Below are 20,490 nucleotides of genomic sequence, written 5' to 3' on the forward strand. Positions count from 1 at the left end.
CGTTTGTTTGCAATTCAGTGAGTGAGTTTGCAAAGTGTTTTCCAAACACCAGTGAAACACAAAATAACCCTCATTTTCAACGATGATGCCTTTGTTAACTTTGGCAAAGAAGAAAGACTGCGCTTTTGAATAAATATTGGTCAAAGTCTGTGAGGTAGGACTGCGACTTTGTAAGTAGTTTTAACAGAAAGAATGAGGCCTTTTAATAATGGAAAAATGGCCGCCATTTTGAATTTCCTATCATCGATCAATGGAAGCCGAATTCTATCAAGTGTTGTTAGTTAGATGCTGAAAAGTTCCTTCTTGCGAAGAACCCAGAAGAACATTCATAAAATACTTGCCAAAAGTTTACAACATAACATCCTGGGCTATTTTCTTAATCAAGGATTTATTTGATTAACAGCTTTAAAGATATAAATTTACATACAATGTGATAACAAGCGATAACGTTCGTTTGGTGGGATTGTGTAGGTTGGAATAATGTGCAAACAAAAAAATTTATTGTCCTACCTACACACACAATAGCAATAAATATGTCAAAAAATGACATAGAACGTGTTTTAATTGTTTGGCGCTAAAGCTTTTTTGTCTACCCTTTTGCTAAAAACACACCTGAAACCACCAGAAATCCTTGGATAAAAACCACAAAAGAAGGTGGTGAAAAAAAGAACATTCCAATTAATTTTGAAAAAGGAGCGTTAATAAGCATTTTAATTTTCAGGTAAAAATCTGTAAGAAAAATGTGGTTAACCTGCATGTATTTGCTCATTATTTTTAAATAAATTGAAATATAAAACAATTTGAATCCGCTAATCTTCTTATGTCTTTCTACCTATCTGTCTGTATAATAACACTGTGCTTGAAAATGGAACTTTTTTCCGACAGGCACGCTGCACAATTAATTCTAATTTTTAAATCAAGACATAGAAGCATATGGTTTTCAGAATTTGGTAAGAAATTAATTGAGGCAGATTATTTCATCGATTAATTTCATATAAATTCATAGTCTAGGTAAAAATAGTATTAAATGTATTTTTTCAAACTTTTTTTCACAAATTTTGACCATTGATTGAAATAACTTAATTTAAAAATTAGAATTAAGTGTGCAATTCGGCTTTTGAAAAAAGTATCATTTATAACTGTAAGTGTTGCCGTTGTTTTTTTATAATTTTTTTTTTATTTTTTGTCATATTTTAGAAAATTTCCCCTCCCGCCTTAACGGAGGGAGATAGTGAAAAATGCTTGTATTTGACTGTTCTACAAAATTCCGTTATTATTTTTCACTGCCTTAGTTATCATACCTACTCTTGCCTCTTGTTTTTTATCGTTTATTTCTGACCTGGGTTGCAAAAATTGATACGAATGTACTTTTTTCGATACACTTGGTTTGTCTAAAGTACACAAAAATACACTATTACTAAATTCGATACAGTTTTGTCCTTCCGCTTATATCAATGTAAAAGGTATTCTGATCAATTTTTTCTTTTCGATTCTTCTAAAATATTGTTAAAACTGCAATATTAGTCAATTACACTTTTTATTTGAACAGAACATTCAACGGTGAATTTAAAGTCTTTGTTTAATTTTCTTCGAAGAAATAAAATTTGCTTTAAAGGACATTACTTTTTTGTTTACATGTGAGATTTATTAAAAAAATTGGCACAGGTTAGGTTTTTTAAATTTTTTTTTTGCAAAATGTTACTCAATTTTCATAGCCATTGACGATAAGATTAATACACCTGCAATAATTCTGCAAATTTACATATTTAATCACGAAAGGTTTTTATTTATAAGACCAAAGTTTTGAGTTGTAATGAAACATCAGTGTTTTGCAGTTGCAAAAGATTTATTCCTCGTCACAGTAACAAAGAAAATTGGCCTAAAAAGTTTTTCGGAATTTTTTGAAAAAATAAAATTAATTTAGATTTTGGTTTATTTTGTCTAAAGTTATTCGTTCATTAAGAATAAATTTTTCGAATAGTTCTTTCATAAAATTTGAAATATTCAAAAAGTACAATTCGATCTTTATTCCATTTTCTACTCTTTACCTATGGACAAAGAAATAGCAAACTTTTGATTTTTCTTACAAAAATTGGATTTATTTGGGATCTTTTAACTTATATATTATAATTTTTATATCAGGGCATGCATTAGCTTATGGGCATTCATAAAATTAATAATTATAAGTTAGGTATATAATAAAACACTTCTTATCCTCGTACAATAGTTGTATTTATTTACAAACGTTTTCGAAAAGTTAACTTTTCATCTTCAGGTGATAGCAAAAAATATAATTTTAAAAAATTTTTTTGATAAGTTTACAAATTAATCAAAAATATTTTTATATAAATTGAAATTTTAATAATTTTGTTAAGTAATTGAAATTTAAAGTTATTTTAATAATGTCTAATAATGATAATTTTATAATAACAAGAAGAAAAGGAAAGGAAAGTGAATAAATGCGTTTAAAATTTTTTCTCAAAAATGTCCTTAGATGATAATGGTTTTAAGAATTTATGCAAAGAAGATCGTTCAAAAGTTTTGTTTTTATTCATGTTTTTTGTACGATTTATGAACATTTCTTCATAAGCATTTAATAAATTTGGGTTGTTAATTTCTTTTAACAAACGAAAACCTGCTATTTTATGATTTTTATCAATCATATGATCTGCTGGTGTTGATTCGTGTAATGTTTTTGAGTGTATCGCTTTATAGTGTTCTGACCATCTAATTTTAGTTTTTCTTCTTGTTTGGCCTATATATATTTCATCACAGTCTTGACAAATCACTGAATAAATTCCAGATTTCTCAAGAATATCTGTTTTGTCTTTTATGGTCCCAATTAGATTTTTGACTTTATTACCATTGCTATTTGGTGATAGTTTTATTGAAAAATTATTTAGTACTCTTTTTAAAGAGTAAGTCAACCCTTCAATGAATGTACCACCCATATATGCTAAAACATTTTCTTTAATAGGAACTAAAGAGGTTAAATTCTTCAAATCTTTTTTCTCTCGATGTTTTTTTAATAAACTATTGACTATTCTATTAGTATAACCGTTTATTTTTGCTATTCTTTGAATATTTTCAACCTCTTTATTATAATTGTTTTTGCTAAGAGGAACATTAATAGCACGGTAACAATAGGAATTCAAAGCTGCAAATTTAGTTTGTTTTGGATGATTTGAGTTGGATGGAATTAATAGATAATTTAATTATAAGTTATTTCATTTCAATTCAATTTTTTAAAATTATGATTTGTATAGAATACCCTGTTTTCTTGTGGACAAGGAAATAGCACACATTCCCAAAATCATAAAAATAATTATTCTAAGCAAAAAATTTTACAATTTCCAATAAATTTAATACTACTAAGTCAGTAACTTGTTAGTAGACCACGGTTTTTCAAAGTTCCTTGGCACCTCTTTGGTAAACTTTCAACTAACGTCTGGTATTCACTTTGTGGAGTACGGTACCACGCTTTTTTGATTCTGGCCCAAAGATCGTTTGAATTTTCGAATTTTGTTTCCCCAAGCTTAACCTAAATATCAATTTATACATTTTCTATGGGGTTAAGATCGTGAATTTGAGATGGCTACGTGCAAACATCGATTTTTTCGTCTGAAAACCTATCTTGTACTATTTTTGATGCATGTTTGGGTCATTGTCATGTATGAATATTTAATTAACTGGCGAGAAATATGGTTCTTTGGTATTCTAATGTAATATTAAGACAAAAGAATTTATCAATTCTGCCATCCAACCTAACCAATGGGTCCTTACCATGCCAGGAAAATGCGCCCCAGACCATCAAATCCTATCCCCCTAGTTTCATCGACTTGAGATAATACTTTGGCTTATTTGCATGTTATTATTCAGATGTTTTATAGCTAATGTTAGGCGATCTTTGATGTGTCTTTTTATATCATTAGATTTTTCTTGCTTAACCGTTTATACAACTCAGCATCATTAATTATCCTTCTTAAAAGTCTGCTTGACACTTTTTTCACCGAATACTTTTCTATATTTACTTCGGGCAAAATCGTGCGAAATGACTTAAAAAGTCCACATTTGAGTTTCTTTGTGATCGCTCTATCCACTCGTAAGGAAGTTTTGCGGGGAAGAAAGTTAACGCAATTTAATTTAAAAGTTTAAATTTCTATTTGCACTTTCTAAATAAATGGCTTTATCCATCATTTATTTGAAAAATTTAGAGTTTAAGCTAATTGAAAAGGATTTTTTCCCTTGACTATGAATATCCAAAGTAATTCTCCCTTTTTTCGCAGTTTAATGATGTTTTTTCTGCCTATTTTTTTCAAAAATACTGTTTATAAAATATTAGCAATAAATTAAATGCATTTTCGTTTACAACTTTTGAACGCGGAATAAAAATTTAACGGTTAAACAAATGCGTTCTATTTCTGTGTCCACTAGCGAAAGAGCCATGAAAAGCATTATATTGCTAGTGCAAATAAATATAGAAAATAACGGTACTTTTAAGATATTTTTGTCTCCATCACTTTATTTCGACAATATACCAAAAGAAAAAAAATTATAAAAAGCATTCCTAATATCGAAAATTCGATGCGCATTTTTCTCAAAACCATAATTTGGCCGTCATCTTGGTTTCTATTGGTTGTAGATTCTACAATGTAGAAGGTTAATTGAAACCCATTAAATTAAAATGTTGGTTATTTGACCTTACATTAGCGTCAATACTCGTATTATAGTTGAAATAGCTAATGTAAGGTCAAATATTCACAATTGTAAGTAATTCACACATTTTGCACTGTTTTTTGACTTGATATAATGTCTTATAAATCGATGAACCATGGCAGCATCCATGAAAATGTGACGCCATTTTCTCCCGTTCCGCCTGAAGTTTTTAGCAGTATGGCATAAATTTCAATGAAAAATTAAAAATAGGTAAACTATAAGCTATACAAAAATCTTCTATAGGTTATTTGATGAATACTAATAAAGTATTTTTAAAAATTTCTATTTTCTAAACGTGACGTAGAAATTTGAATTTTTTTACATCGATAGATAAACTTATTGTTAGGCTGGCAATGTATTAAAAAAAAAATCAAAACCAAGTAATGAACGATTTTCAACAGTAAAACATGTGGTAGACCTTTGACCAAGTAGTGGTTATAGGTTGAGGATTTGAAAAACACCATTCCAAAGATAATAAAAAAAAAAAAATCAGTGACCTAATACCTACATATTTTTTTTTAAGTCTCATGGTTTTTGAAATATGAATTTTTCAAAAACACCTACTTTTTAGGGGTTTTTGTAAGTGTTTTTTTATTTTTAGGAATTTTTCGGAGTTTCGGAACTTTAAGGTAATGGAAGAAAACATTTTTGATTTTCTTGCTTTTTTTGATGAAAATTGATTGGGTTCCAAAAATTCTAGCTGTATTTGTAGATGTCGTACGGACATGGTTGATGTGAGAATTTTGAGCTGAAACAATAGGCTTTCAGATGGTTATAACTTATTAGGTTTTGATATAAAAAAAATGGATTTTTGGGTGATTGAAGTGATTTGTTCACCTTTTTCCATTAAAATTTTTTCAATAAATTATTTTTATACCTTTTGCGCATTGTAAACATTTAAACATGGTTTTATTACTTAGAAAAAATATTAAGCTTTTTAATGGTATAATTTTTCTGTTAGATTTTCATATAAAAAAATTGGTATAATGAGAAAAAAAAATGTACCTAATTTATTTAGCTTTTTTTTGTAAACTATGACTGGATTTAAAAAATTATTACGTTTTTCTACAAAACATACAGATACAAAAAGGTATGTAAAGTCTTAATTTTAAGCTTGAGTTCTATACTATAAGATTGTATTATTATCTTAAAATTTTTTACAAGAAAGTTGACGAAAAATAATTTAATTTTTTCTTGTTTTTTATCAAAAGTACACAATATGTTTTTCTTGTACGGTTATCACGTAAAATTATCGTCCGTAAACCGACTTTACAGACAACCTCTTTTTGTTCAATGCAAAGTAGGTACAATAAATAGGATTTTGGGGCCAACGAATTTTCAGGTTAACCCTCTGTAGGCACACCTCATTTTTGCAAATTTGGTTTATAATTTTTCATGTCGCCAGAACTTTTTTCGGTCTCACTATTTTATAGAGAATCATATATGAAATTGATGAAGAATTTTCCGAGGAATTCGAATATTGTATTCACAATTCCAAGAAAATGTGTTTTTATCCTTATAAAGACACATTTTTGTGACCACTTTTTATCTTTATTCTGCCAAATTCGCACCCGTGTGCCGACAGAGGATTAAAAACCAAATTATAAAAACTACAATTTTTTAAATCATCTTGTCTTTCTTTTTCTGGTGTCAAATTTTCATTGAATTGAATTTATTTTTAAATTAAGATAAAAAATGTTAAAAATGTATTTCTATCCGACCGTAAACTTTTCAAATAGTTGAAATTATTAATTAGTATTCACAATAACAAAAGTTAACAGAATAAAAATAATTTCAAACTATCAAAAAACATTACATTACTAATAACACTGGTCTACAAAATTTAATTTTTGTTTTGGTGCCGAGACTATGATACACTTTTCTATAAGTTTTTGATGTGCTGAACTCGAATCTGAAGTCAGAAATATCCTATCAGCTCCCGTTTTTGAAATATTAACGTTAGAAAGTTCGAAAAAATCGTTTTTGACTTATTTTGAAGTTAACAAGATCTTCCCCACATGAACCAAAATATTCTTTTCTGAAGGTTTTGGGTGTGTTGAACTCGAATCTGAAGTCAAAAATATCCTATCAGCTCCCGTTACCTTTAGAAAATATAAAAAAAACGTTTTTTTTACCACTTTTGATGTTATGCCTTAATTTGAAGAATTTTTTAAAAATATAAATCTATTTTCCTTCTTTCAAGACCTGTTTAAATCTTTGCAATATCTTTTTTACTGTCGTAGATATTTTAAAATGAATTAGTGTGTTTTTATCAAGAAGGAGATGAAAACGTGATATCTGTTTGATACATTACAACAGGCTTGTCAAACTCAATGGCATTCACGGGCCAAAATAGCAGGATCTAAATTTCTATGGGCCGCAAAAAATAAAGAAATCATTAGAATTTTTATGAAATATTTTTATAAAAGAACAAGAACAATATGTAGTAATATTAATGTTTTCTGCCTGACACTTGGCATCTCTTTTCTGTACCATCTTCTATACTTGTGAAGAAAATTTTTTACAAGTTATTACTTTTAAAACAGACCCAAGGTGTAGATCTGTTGTTCTGGATTTAACAGGTGACTCATTTCGATTCATAAGTGAAAACTGCTGCTCGCATCGATAAGTGCTTCCAAACATACAAATGATTTCATATGCCAATTTTCGAGTGTTCTCAAATCTGCTTGGTAGATACTTGTAAAATTCAGGCATCCCAGCTTCAACGAATTTTTATCTTTAAACGGAGCCACACTGGATTTCGATTAGCTCCATTTGCAAATGATTACGTACTGATTCTATATTTATAAACCCGCCTAAAAAAGAGATTAAAAAAGGATGGATTTTTCGGGAAAAAGTAGCGAAAATATTTGCAGTTTTGTTCATTTAAGAAAAAAGTAGCGAATCCAAGTCGACTGCAAATCGAATTTTTGGTTGCTTGGAAGTCGACTTAAATCTTTTGTACAAATAAACAAATTCAGAGCTTATTCCCGAAAATTCACTTAGGATGAAACAAATCGTATGTAACTTTTTCACTGCTTTCTCATTGGTCAAACTGCACTCCAATACTAAATACAGCAAAAAAAAAGCTTGTTTTCAATACAAAAAATGTTTGTTTACCTTTTCACCCATCAAGAACTCATATAAGCTGGAAATTCTCCGTTGCGACATACATAAATAGCAAAAAGTTAAAATCTCTGCAGTGAACATCGTGTTGAAATGGAGAAATTCAAAACAATTTTATTGGATTCCCCGGTTTGTTCGTGTTCATTAGAGACATTTAAATTTTATTTTTTAAACAAAAATTGAATGTAAAAATTGAAAATGCAAGTTGTACCTAAATTAAGCTTGGGCCGCACAAATATACGATGTGGGCCGCATGCGGCCCGCGGGCCGCAAGTTTGACATGCCTGCATTACAATAATCCAAAAAACTGACGATATCTCGAAAAATAAAAAAGATATCAAAAAGATTTAAAAAGATCTTGAAAGAAGGAATATAGTTCTTATAGAAACCGTTATAATTTATATTTAAAAAAAAAATTTCTTCACACAAAAACATAACCTCAAAAGTAGTTTTTTAACATCTTCTAACAGTAATATTTAAAAAACGGGAGCTGATAGGATATTTCTGTCTTCAGATTCGAATTCAGCACACCGAAAACCTATAGAAAAGTATATCATAGTCTCGGCACCAAAAACCTTGTAGACCTGTGTAATATTTGAAAAATGGATAGATAAAGGAAATAGGTACAACAAAATGGCTTCTCTGAGCAAAGATAGTACCTAAATTAAAAGATGGTATGTGAATCAAGGTAAATCATTAAAATCCGGTTGTTCCTTGTATTTGAAATAACGAATTCCCAAACTCTCTGTTTAAAATAAATAAATTAATACCAAAAATATTCACATCTCTTTGGTCATAAAAAAGTTTTAAGAGTCAGAAATTATACTGTCTGTGACTTAAAAACAATTTTTTAACAAAATAAATATTCCAAATTTTATTATTTTTCACTCGTTCGCATAATGTTTACGAGAATGTGTAATGTGTATGTGTTCAAGTAATAAAGATACTAAATCAATATTACGAGTTGGTGACACAACGATTAACTCACAACATTAAATGCCACCAGCTCTCTGATTTCATTATAACAAGTGAACATAAAAATATTTTTTGGCAAAAGTTCATGGTTTTTTCCTTTTTTTTTTTTTTAATAAAACAAAAAATAAAAATAAATAAAAAAAAAAAAAAAACAAATAATTTATTTTCACATTCGAAATGGGTTAGTGTACGAAATGATATTTATATATATTTTTTTTATGAGTTTTTCTTTTGCAAAAAGGAAAGAGTTATATATTCTGAGCACGCTTTAGCCATTTGTATGGTGACGACGGTAATGGTAGCATTATCTGTGTTGTATAGCAGAGAGGTATATCGAATGCTGAAGGGTATAGTGTCGTAAAGGCGGGTTTTGGTCTTGAATGTGTATATGGATATGCTGCACTCGATGGAAAATCAATGAGCAGGGAAAATGCATATGCATCTTTTACTTGTAGATTTGGCAGATGGATGTTGATGCTTGGTAATATATTTTTTAGACTTCTTGAAGAAGTTTATACTCCATGACATATTGAATGCTGTTTTTGTTATCCTCTTTTTAGCATTCGAAACGTCGATATTCGTTCGGCACGTGTGAGGAATCCTGAGGATACACGTTTTCCAGTTTTTTTTTTTTTTTTGGATTATTAGTGGAATGAAAGGAATAACTCTTTCGCCAGAAAAATAAACAAGAAAGGAAGAATCTTTCATTCTGCATGCAAAAGAAGAAAAACATTATATTTCTCCTTTTTCTGTGTGCGTATTATGTACTGAACCCTTTTTACTTGCATGAGCCTAAAGGTTTTTTAATTGAACAATTTCTTCGAAATCCCATACGCAATCTAATTGCTCTAACAAGTCTTGGATTTTTCAAGTGAAAAAATCAGGATTTTCAGATTCCAGGATATTCTTTTATAAAAACCTGGAGGAATTCTCTTCAATTAAAATGATTGTCATTCATTCTAAGAAAAAAATTGAATATTCTTTACCTTTACGAGTATAGGTACAAAAATGGAAAATTTTCAGTTCAAAGGCAATATCAATGGAAAAGAAAAGATGCTTCCTTGAATTTTTGTTGAATGTCTTTTACAGGAAAGTTGAAAAATACGTCAATTTTAATAGGATGATGTTGATAAAGCCATTTTTAATCAACAAGTTTGAAAACAAAAATTGAAAAAAATATCCTACCTTTTATATTGAACCCTTTTAGATAAGCTTTGTCGTTAATCGATAATTTTAAATTAAAGAATAGAATTAATTTGACTCGAAAAAAAAAAAATGTGTTTTTAACACGAAATTGTTAAACAATGCCATCGTAATTGCTAATCATGCTTTTTACGAATTTTGGTGTCAAAGATATTTTCGGTTACCATTTTTTGGCGAAGAGAAATTAATAAAGGCATTTTCAAGTAATTTAATATTTAGCATAACGTTGAACCGTTGGTGTGGTGGATATAGAAAGTTTTCAGAAATATAATGTACTTCGAAATATTCAAAATTGTAAGAAATTTGACGAATATTAAAAAAAAAAAACATTTAAGGCTTGAACATACCGAATGGGTATGCGGTAGCGGTACGGGTAAATGTACGAAAAAAATTCCAAACTGGAACATTAATACCCGTAATGTACAAGTACCGCATACCTTCCGGTGTGGTCAAGCCTTTAAGTAATTCACACATTTTGCATTGTTTTTTTTTTTATGTAAAAAAATTGGGTTGGGGTCAAAATTCTGCTTTTCAAAATTCTGTTTTTCAAAATTCTGTTTTTCAAAATTCTGCTTTCATAATTCTGTTTTTTCAAAATTCTGCTAAAAATTAAAAAAGGGTTTGGAAAACGTTAAAAAGCGCGCGCTTTTCGAACCCCTTTTTTTAATTTTTTGCAGAATTCTGTAAAATCATCTTCTTGAAAAATTATCTGCTTATTTGATTACTTACCGTAGTAATTTGTCATTCTTTGAATGCATATTAATTTTTGTTTGATAAATGAATAAATTTGAAAATATTAAGAAAAGGTATTAAAAAATTCCGAAAATAAAGATGAATATTCAAAAATTTGAATACGAAAAGGAATATTTTGTATCAAACAACATCGGTCGTAATATGCGTTTTAAAAAATATTTGCGACACTTAAACAAAAAAATTTGGGAAAGTACCAATGTTGAATTACATTAATGAGGTGTATTTTTCTTTAGTCAGTGCATATGCTATAAAAAAAAAAACAGAATCGTCAGAATTTTTTTATTTAAGTATAATACTGGCAGAATTTTGAAAAGCAGAATTTTGAAAAGCAGAATAGAAAAAAAGGAGAATTTTGAAAAACAGAATTTTCGTTAAAAAAGCAGAATTTTGAAGTCAGAATTTTGACCCGATCCCAAAAAAATTTTCTTATTGGCAATTTTCAATTAATTTTTTTTTTAACATATTTGCAATCAATACAAATGCATAAGAAAAAATGATTTTTTACAACCCTGTACAGCGGCCGGCGCGGGGTACCGAAATAAATAATGACAGGTGTGGTTTATTTCGCTCTTTACGCCACTTATTATATTTTGCCGGAATCTCATACTTACAGATAACCATTTTTTGTTTTGTTTCTGACTTTCTCTTTAATTACTATAATGTTTTGACGAAATATTTGGCACAGAAACACTTTATGAACAGTAGTCGTAATAACCTTAAAAAAAATTTTTACAAAAAAAGTCTTTAATTTTCAAAAAACTAAAAGTTTTTCAATTCTTCTTCATAGAAGAAATCGTTAATTTGTAGCTGAAAATTTGTTAAAAGTTATTATTAAAGTTATTAAATTGAATTTTAATATTTTATATTTCTAAGGGCCAATTTTTCAATAGTCAGTTAAACAGTCAGCTAGTATTTATCCCCAGATAGAGAAAAAATCAATTTTTCAACAGTCAGATATAGCTTACCTAGCGTAACGGGTACAATGGTTGGCTCCCCTAAGCCTTTTTTCACTTTGAATTGCGAATTACTCTAACATTTAAAGAGTTAGGAATATATTTTATATGTCAAATTAAAGTTTAAAGTATTTCTGACTTGAATGTTATTAGAAAAAAAAAATATTTAAAAAACAAACAAACGACTGGGTCGTATGTACTGGCTCTTGCATTTCAAATTACATACCTTTATCTTAGATAACACTGGTCGGCAACGAAAATAGAGCTTGAACCAAACCATACTTTTCTAAAGGACTTTTGTGTGCTGATTCCGAATCTGAAGTCACTGGAACGTCAAGTTTTTGAAATATTTAAATATTAACAGGTCAAAAATGCGTTTTTGTGGTACTTTTGGAGTTGAATTTCATCACCGTTAAATTTTTTTTTCGCAAAACTACATAATATGCAATATTCAAAAGCCATATTTTATCGTCTTAAATACGTTTATTTTTATTTTCAAAATTATTTTTTTTCTAAAAGATATTTGGTATAGAAAGGTATGATATCACAAAATCTTGGTGGTTAAGGTAACTGATGGTTTTTGAAGCAGTTTTGAAGTAAATTTCAGTTTTTGACTCCTGATTCGGTTGAAAAAATAGCAAAATATTACGGAAAAATAATATTTTTAGATCAAATGTCAAAAAACATTTCATTTAAAATTAGTTTTTGAAAAAACCTTTAAACTGTTTTGAGTTCAGCACACTCAAGTTTATTAAAATCACCTTACAGAGTTCTTGCTCCCGACTTTTTTTGTTTTTTGGCCAACCAGTGTTATTTTTGTAAGTTAAATCTTTTTTTAAGTTTAAATTTAACTAAAAGTTATGTCATTTTCGCAAAAAAGAAAAAAGTTATTTTTCAGCTGTTGAAAAATTTTTTTTTAAGAAAAACTAAACACTTTTTTGTTAGAATTTTTTTAGAACATTGCGTACGCCAAATTTAATCGAAATCGTTGGAGCCGTTTTCGAGAAAATTTGCAATATCTCGAGAACTTTTTATAGGAGATATCCGTTAAGAACGAGATATTAAAAAAAAAATAAAAACGGGTCTTGGAAATCACGTACAAATCGTCTGTTTTTGTTTTTGGCAAATCTATCAAATCTTTTGAGCTTTTTTTTCCATTTTTCAAACATAAACTTATAACGGATACACGGTATAATTATTGGCTGTATTAAAGGTACAATTATTGGCAGTGCCAACGATTGATGTCCCAAAGCACGCATTATTGGCACCCCCCCAGCCAATAATAAAACCACTACTTTATATTGACACCCCTTTTTAATTAATTTGAACATATTTTCTTTAGTAAAAAACAATTAAAAACATTTAATTTATTATATTGTTAAGCTAAAAAAAAAAATAAATCTTCATCCAAAAACTCAAAAAATAATCAAAAACGGACAGTTACCAAATTCAGTGTCCTAAGCAGGAACACTGTATTTTTGCACTTTTTTCATGAACTTGATACGGATTTACTTTTTTACTAATTAAAAGGAACTGAGAATGAAAAAGACCTAAATAAAAATCCAGAATTGTAGAGAATTAAAACAGTTTATAAAATAAACATGATTTTTACTTGCGATATAGGTAATATATATGTATATCAAGTAATGCAATCGTAAAAAAAAAAAGTTGAGATAGCATTTTTCCATGACATTACGATGGTAGAGAATGCCAAAAAAGTGGGTCCCGGAAGTCCGTCTGTCTGTCTTTCTGTCTGTATAAGGAGCTACAGCCTAAACGGATGGACCGATTAATGCCAAACGTTATTTAGCGTTATTTAGCGTTATTTGGCGACTCTCCAGAGGGGTTTTTGGATTTAATTTTTTTGGACGAAAAATAACGGTACTTGTCATATACCGATTTTAGTAAAATTGAAATTTCTCGAAAACGTCTTTAACGATTTTGTTTAAAAAATTCAAATGTTAGCTAAGGTCTATCTATTTTTTTTGGGAAATCATTATTAACGGTACCTGCCATGGAACCGTTTTTTCAAATCCGATTATCTCCGAAATTGTTTATTCGATTTCAACGAAACTTTTTGGGAGGAAGCATTTATACAATCTAAATATTAAAAAAAAAAGCAAATTTCCAAAAAAAATAATTTTTATATTTTTTAAAAAATCAAATTTTCGAAAACGGGACATTGAATTTTTTTTGAAATTTTGTTTTTAAATGTTGATTAGTGATTTACACAAAATGGCATACCAATTTTATTTTAAAACATTTTTTCCAAAAAATTATTTATAAAAAATTAGATTTTTAAAAAAACGGCTATAACGATTTAAAAAATTTTTTTTCTAAAAATGCATCTTAACATAGCAACTTTAACTCTAAGAGCAAGTTCGTGCGACCCAGTCGTGCATTTTATTGTTCCGGGGCATAGTATTTTTTGTGAAATGCTTTATTGCATGAAGGGTGTCAATAATTGGTACAAAAATCGGGGGTGCCAACCATTCCTTTAATAAAACATTTAATAGAGGAATAAAACTATCTACTTCATATTCATTTATTATAAGCATTGTCACATAATTTCACCCAAATTAATCTACTTTAACTTTCAAAACAACTAATAATCCTCAGTTCCATGCAGAAATCCTTGGCACAAAAATAAAAAAAAAAAAAAATTCCCTACCAGTAATATAGGCGTGAAAAATAATTCTTTAATTCATTATAAAAATCAATATTTTTGCCGCCTCTCTTTTTTTTGTCTACATATTTGTAGAATTTATTTAATGTAAAACAAGCTTCAAAAATCAACTATCTACTCGTCTCAAAGCTTATGTGATATTTAATTTTTACTCTCTAATTAAGGGATGAATCATCCCAAAATAACATTTATATCGTTCTTGCCAAACAAAATGTTATACTTATCTCTCCCATACTTCTATTGAATACATCTTTGTCTTAAAAAAAAATCACACACTCATTTAAAGAAATAATTTTTCATTAAATCTATTAATCAAAACTAAACCACCAGCTCCCTAACTATTAAGAAAGTAGTAGGCAAGAATACATTAAATAAAAAAAAAATTACAAAAAAAAGGAGAAACAACCCCCCAAATGCATACTATTCTTTCTTTATACCTACTCTCATGTGTGCTAAATGCAAAACTATATTTACAGCCCAACAGGGTGTTTCTTCTACCAACTCACCAATATCAGAAGGAGAAGACGAACGAACTGAAAGCATAAAAAAAAACGAATAAGAAATTATAAGTGTCACGGGACGACCTTCAAAAAAAAATTGTTGTATCAAAGCTTCATCTCTCATCATCATCATCGCCATAGCAGCTAGCTTCGGCGGCGGCTTTTTGTTTCTTCCACTCGCACATACAAAACAGAGAGACCATAAGAACCGATTCCCCCCAAAATAAAATAAAAAAAAAAGCATAAAAAAAAACCGATTGTGAGATATTCTTCTAAACATGTTATAGCCCTACTCTCTATCTAATAGCTGGCTGTTCACTCTTCTGGTTGGCTGTCACAGTAGCAGCGTGGGAGATTATATCCCCCAGTCTGACTAGAGACAGAGTCTTGCTGCTGACTGCTGAGTGAGTGGAATTTGTAAACACTTTTTAAGCTGTTACACAGAGTAAAGACCTGCTCCACTACTTCTTCTCTCTCCCGTATAAACAACAAAACAACACAGAAAAGCTTCTTGTGTTCATTCTGATGAATTTAAAGCCCCTTTTATATGAATTTAGGGGTCGTATTCTCCACAAATTCAGTCACTCTCTCGATTCCGATAAAGAAAAAGAAAAAAGCTCTCTATAGTTTCGGTCTCGTTTTGGGGGTTACAAACAGTCTGAAGCTCTGTATCTTCAGATGATTTTCCTAGTTTTTCTCGGGATATCACTGCATTCGCATATTCGCAGTTTTAAAGCTCTCGCAGCGCGGAAAACACACTCTCACTTGACAACTTTTTACTTTGATATATTTTTTTTGAAAATTTTTCAAAAAAAAAAATTCTAAAAATTTTTTTAAAACAACCTCTTCATATAGTTTGTTGTTATTATTTATTAGTTTTTTTTCTATTTTAATTATTGTTGTTTGTGTTTTTTTTTAATTTTTGGTCTTTTTTTTTTTGAGAGAAAAAAAAAATAATTTCTTGCACGTTTTTGAGAAAAAAAAAGAAGGGAAAAAATGTTTCTTTATAATTTATTGGCTCGTCAACGACAAACGTGTACGGGACAAATGAGAACGCGGGTGTTGAAGACCGTTCAGCAATTAAATTGAAGGAAGAAGCTTCAAGACCTCCTCCCCCAAAAGCCCCTTAATTGAACCAAAAAGCGGATGATTGTTTGTAATTTTTTTTTGGTTCATCAGGCTTGTCTGTCTCCGTTTTGGTCGCTAGTTTTCTTGGTTTTTGTTTTGTTCTCGGGCGAATTTTCTGTTTTGTTATCCGGTGCATCCGAGAGTGCATCGTAACGGTTTTTGGCAGTTCTCCCTTATCGTCGAATTTCGCCCCCGTCTTCTAAGACAACTTCGATGAATAAAAAGAAGTGATTTGAAATTGTTTTTGTGGGGTAGGTATCTTCTACCCTTTTTTTTACGGTCGACAAAACGGGTATCATTACCTTTATAGTGTTTTAAGTGCGCGTACTCTTAATTTTTTTGTTGAATTGAAATAAATTTTGTGTGAGAATCCAGTGCAAGGTTAAATATCTCACAAAAAACAACAACAACAAAAAAAAAAATACAAAAAAAAAGTAAAATCTGAAAAAAAAAAGTTTTTTAGCTTACAATTTCGCATTGTATATGATGGATTACTGAGCGAGAGCTACCCCCGTTTTCACCCTTCATCATCATTCTACTGCCATTGGGCTATAAAGAACCGAAGAACCTAAGCGCAAAACACACGGCTGTTCGGAGTAAGGATTGGATACAAAACTAGAGCTGCAAGGGATAGAATGAGGGATTTTACAACATAATGAGAGTAAGTCTTGTGTGGGGACTGGGGAGGGGTGGATTTTGTGGGAAAGGTTGATGATGTTGATGTTGATGTTGACGATGAGGGTTTTTTTTTGTAGATGTTGAAGCTATGGAGGGATGATATATGTTGGTTATATTACTATTGCTAGGCTTAAGGGTTAAGAGCGGGGCTTTGGGGTGAGTCGTGAGTATAAGCCACATTCAAGTGGCGTGGATAATAAATTGCATAATTTTATGAGGCAGCTATCAAGCTAGCTTGAACTAGAGACTTCTCTATGTAGATGATGATTTGAATCTTTTTTATTTTGGTTTGTTTTTTCCCCCTTTTTTCATGAGGCTTTATATTCTTCGAACTTCTTTTGAATAATTTTTTTTTTTTTTCATCTCTAGAACCACAGATAAATCGGATATAATATAGGGGAGGTTGAGTTTGGTCGTTGACTCTGCGTCTTCTTCAATATGATTGAAAACTGTAATTACTCTCTCTCTCTGTGCGCTCTATAAGTTGATATACCTTCCAACCTCTATTTTTTTGTATTGCGGCAGTACTCGCAGTAGCTATAACTAATTGAAATACTTTGTTATCTCTGCGGATGTTACTTTGTGAGTAGCTATAAGAGTATCTATATACAGTTTTGCGAGAAAGATGGAATAAAATGTTAGGGTAGTAGGGAAATAGTTTGGCAGTTTTTTTTTTTATTAATTTAAAATCAACTCTGAATTTCGTTTCTCAGAAAATCCTTTGATAACGCAGAAAAATTTAATGAAATAATTCTCATTTATTTTGAAAAAGTAGTAAATAGTAATACTCTCAAAATAAAACTAAAATTAAATCCATTCCGAATTTTCTTAAGAGCCAATTTTTCATTAGCCAGATAAACCTTAGTTTTTTTGTATTATTAACTTTATGCATCTGATAGTCTAACTGAGGATTGAAAAATCAGGGCTAAATAGAATAATTAAAATAACCAAGTAAAAATAAAATTAACCTTAACCCCTTGTAACCCAACATCGTAAATTTTAAAATTAATAATGTAAATCGAAAGGGGTTTAGCTATAATAAAACACGTATATTTTAAAAAATCAATAAATTCATTATTTGCTTAGTTATTTCGAAATTTACGCAGTAAAAAAAAAAGTTTAAATAATTTATTTTTGTATATAAATGCAAAAATTCAAACAAAAAGCTATCTAATATTTATTTTTAGGCGCATTCCTAAAATCCAAAAATAAAACCCCGTTAGTTTATGCACGAAAAATATTTTTTTTGAATTTCGTAGCTTTTTTTTCCAAAAAAGCCAAACTTTCAAAATTAACTGCCAATTAAAAACTATTGGTGCTATTTATTAGAAATATGGCGCATTATTTCGATAAAGCAATTCTTAAAGATTATGTAAGAAGCTTTAAAAGAATAAAAATATGTTTTTTACAGCTTTTGGGCTATCTTTTTCGGTTTGTTACAGAAATGTCACATGGGGCTACAAGGGGTTAACTATTAAATTTATAAGAAACCCTAGAAATCCGAAACAGAAAAATACCCGGCTTCCATAGAAAAATTAAGAGTAATCTTTCTTGTGATAACCCGACCAATAACGACACATACAAATTTAGGTGACTTCTTGAACTCGAACTGTGTTGTTGCCTAAATTTTTACAAATATAAGTTGACAGGCTTTTAAAATCTAAGTAACTAAATCAGATTCATAGACAAAATTCATGGAAACAAAAAATTTAATTCGTTGCCTCAGAAAAAAATTTCTAAAATATCAATGACTTGATAAGGCTTATTTAATTTTAAGAGTTTTTCACATCATATGTACAAGTTTGAATAATACCAAATTTTAACTTAAATTTTAAAATTTTTTGGGTTTAGATATTTTTTAAGCCCATAAATAATTTTTTGTTATTTTCTTATTCTATATTTGTGTTTAAATTAGGTATTAAATAATAAAATCGAAAGTTTACTTAAGAAGGACAGACTTGCTTCGAGATTATTTTTGTTTGTTTTTATTAGGACTATGGAGAAATTCAAAATGTGCTAGGCAATGCTTTTGAATTTCGTAAAAAATAAAACCGGATTCGATAGTATTTTATAACACCCTTACAAATCCGCAACCCAACATTATTATTTTTTCAATAACTGAGTAGACAAATTGTGAATTCAGTAAGCTTTTTTTTTCTAAGGCTCAGAATTAACCCATTTTTAATTTTAAACGTAAAACAAAAACAAAAACAAAAAAACTACATAAAAAGTTGTTTTTTAACACCACTTTTAAATTTTTCTAGTATTGGTAAAATTATTTTGACGTAACGTTCGAACTGACACTTTAAAAGCGCTAATTTAAGCAAAAGAGCGATGCATGGTGACGTTTAAGTATTGTTTCGAAAAAATAAATAAATCATAAAGCGACGTTAAAAATGCCCTCTATCTTAATTTCTTCTTTGAAAATATTTGTGATGAAAAACAAATCGTTCGACTAATTAATTTTTGATTGCTCAACATTTTTAAAAAGCGTTGATAGAAGCTTTTGTAATTAAAGAAGATTTATTTGTTTGAAAAAAAAAGAAAACGAAAACATGAAAATATTTCTTATTGATTTTCTGATAAAAGTTTTGTTTTTTTTTTTACAAAAAATAAAGAACTCTTCTCCTTTTCTAATAAAATATAGTGCCCTCTGGTGTAAAATATATTTGGTACTGACAAAATTAAATGCATTTCACTCTTGAACATTGGTCTAAGAATACAATTTTAGACCCTTCTTTAAAAATTTAATCCACGTTCAAGAAATTGCTAAAGTTTGAACTTCATTTGACCTGGGTAATAAATAAATAGATTACTAAGTTTCAAATCTGCTATTTTTTGAATCCATACAAATAAATAAAGCATACAACTCGGTTACCAAATTAAATTTCTAATTTATATTGTGCAGGAGATTTTCCCAGTTTTACCTACTGGGTCAAATAATTATACGTTTTGCACTCAATCAAATTCACAACTATTTCAACGAACCAGCTATCCCAAAAAGTTGTTTTCAGACAATTTTATCATAACATTGGTTGAGAAGAGAAAATATTAGATGTTGAATTATACTTATTTTTTTGTGGTCACTGTGGCGTATGCGTATCATTTTTTCTATTAACCCTTTCGAACCCAACTCAAGTAGCACACTGGTGTATAAATTGGTGTAAATTCATTAATTTTGGTGTAAAATTGAGGAAATTGAAAAAATATGGTGTATTTCTCAAAATTAGTGGTATAAAAATTATACCACTGTCTTTTCTGTAAAAAATTTCAACATTTTTTTAAGATTCGTTGCAAAAACTACACCGATACTCAGTTGTTTTTATAATATACCATTAATGGTGTATAAAATTATTCGATTCTGAAATCAACAAAAACGGTAAACTCTCTTTGGTGTAGAAAGCACACCCTGTGGACATAAAATTCACCAGAATGCATAAGTGGGAGACGACATTTTTTTCAATGGCCGCCATTTAAAAAAGTAGACAGCAATTAATTAGTTTTCTATAATAGTATATTTATCGACCTAATTATCCCGCAATTTGGTTTTTTCTATGCGGTTTATTATATTATAAAAGAACTCTTCTAAAAAAAATGTAAAAACAACAAAAAAAATATAATTTTTGAAAAACTGATTTTTAAAATCGAACAAAAAAATCATAAATTCACTGATATTTTTGGGGCGCTCGATTTTTAGAGGGGGTAGTATGTAAAATTAGTAGACAGAATGTGTTTCGTTTTAAAATTAGGCAAACAAATTCATATTTAACCA

General features: G+C 29.2%; 1 protein-coding gene across 4 annotated transcripts in view; it reads left to right on the forward strand.

Annotated features, from left to right (window-relative positions):
- The first annotated feature begins 15,827 nt into the window (after window positions 1-15,827).
- Window positions 15,828-20,490, forward strand: part of LOC129915568 (octopamine receptor beta-2R) — a 390,029-nt gene continuing 385,366 nt past the window's right edge. For all 4 annotated transcript variants that reach the window (XM_055995173.1, XM_055995172.1, XM_055995171.1 and 1 more), the window contains exon 1: window positions 15,828-16,701. The gene's annotated coding sequence lies outside the window, so the exon portion shown is untranslated. The remainder of the gene's footprint in view (window positions 16,702-20,490) is intronic.

This window comes from Episyrphus balteatus, chromosome 3, assembly GCF_945859705.1.
Source record: "Episyrphus balteatus chromosome 3, idEpiBalt1.1, whole genome shotgun sequence".
Taxonomy (NCBI): Eukaryota; Metazoa; Arthropoda; class Insecta; order Diptera; family Syrphidae; genus Episyrphus; species Episyrphus balteatus.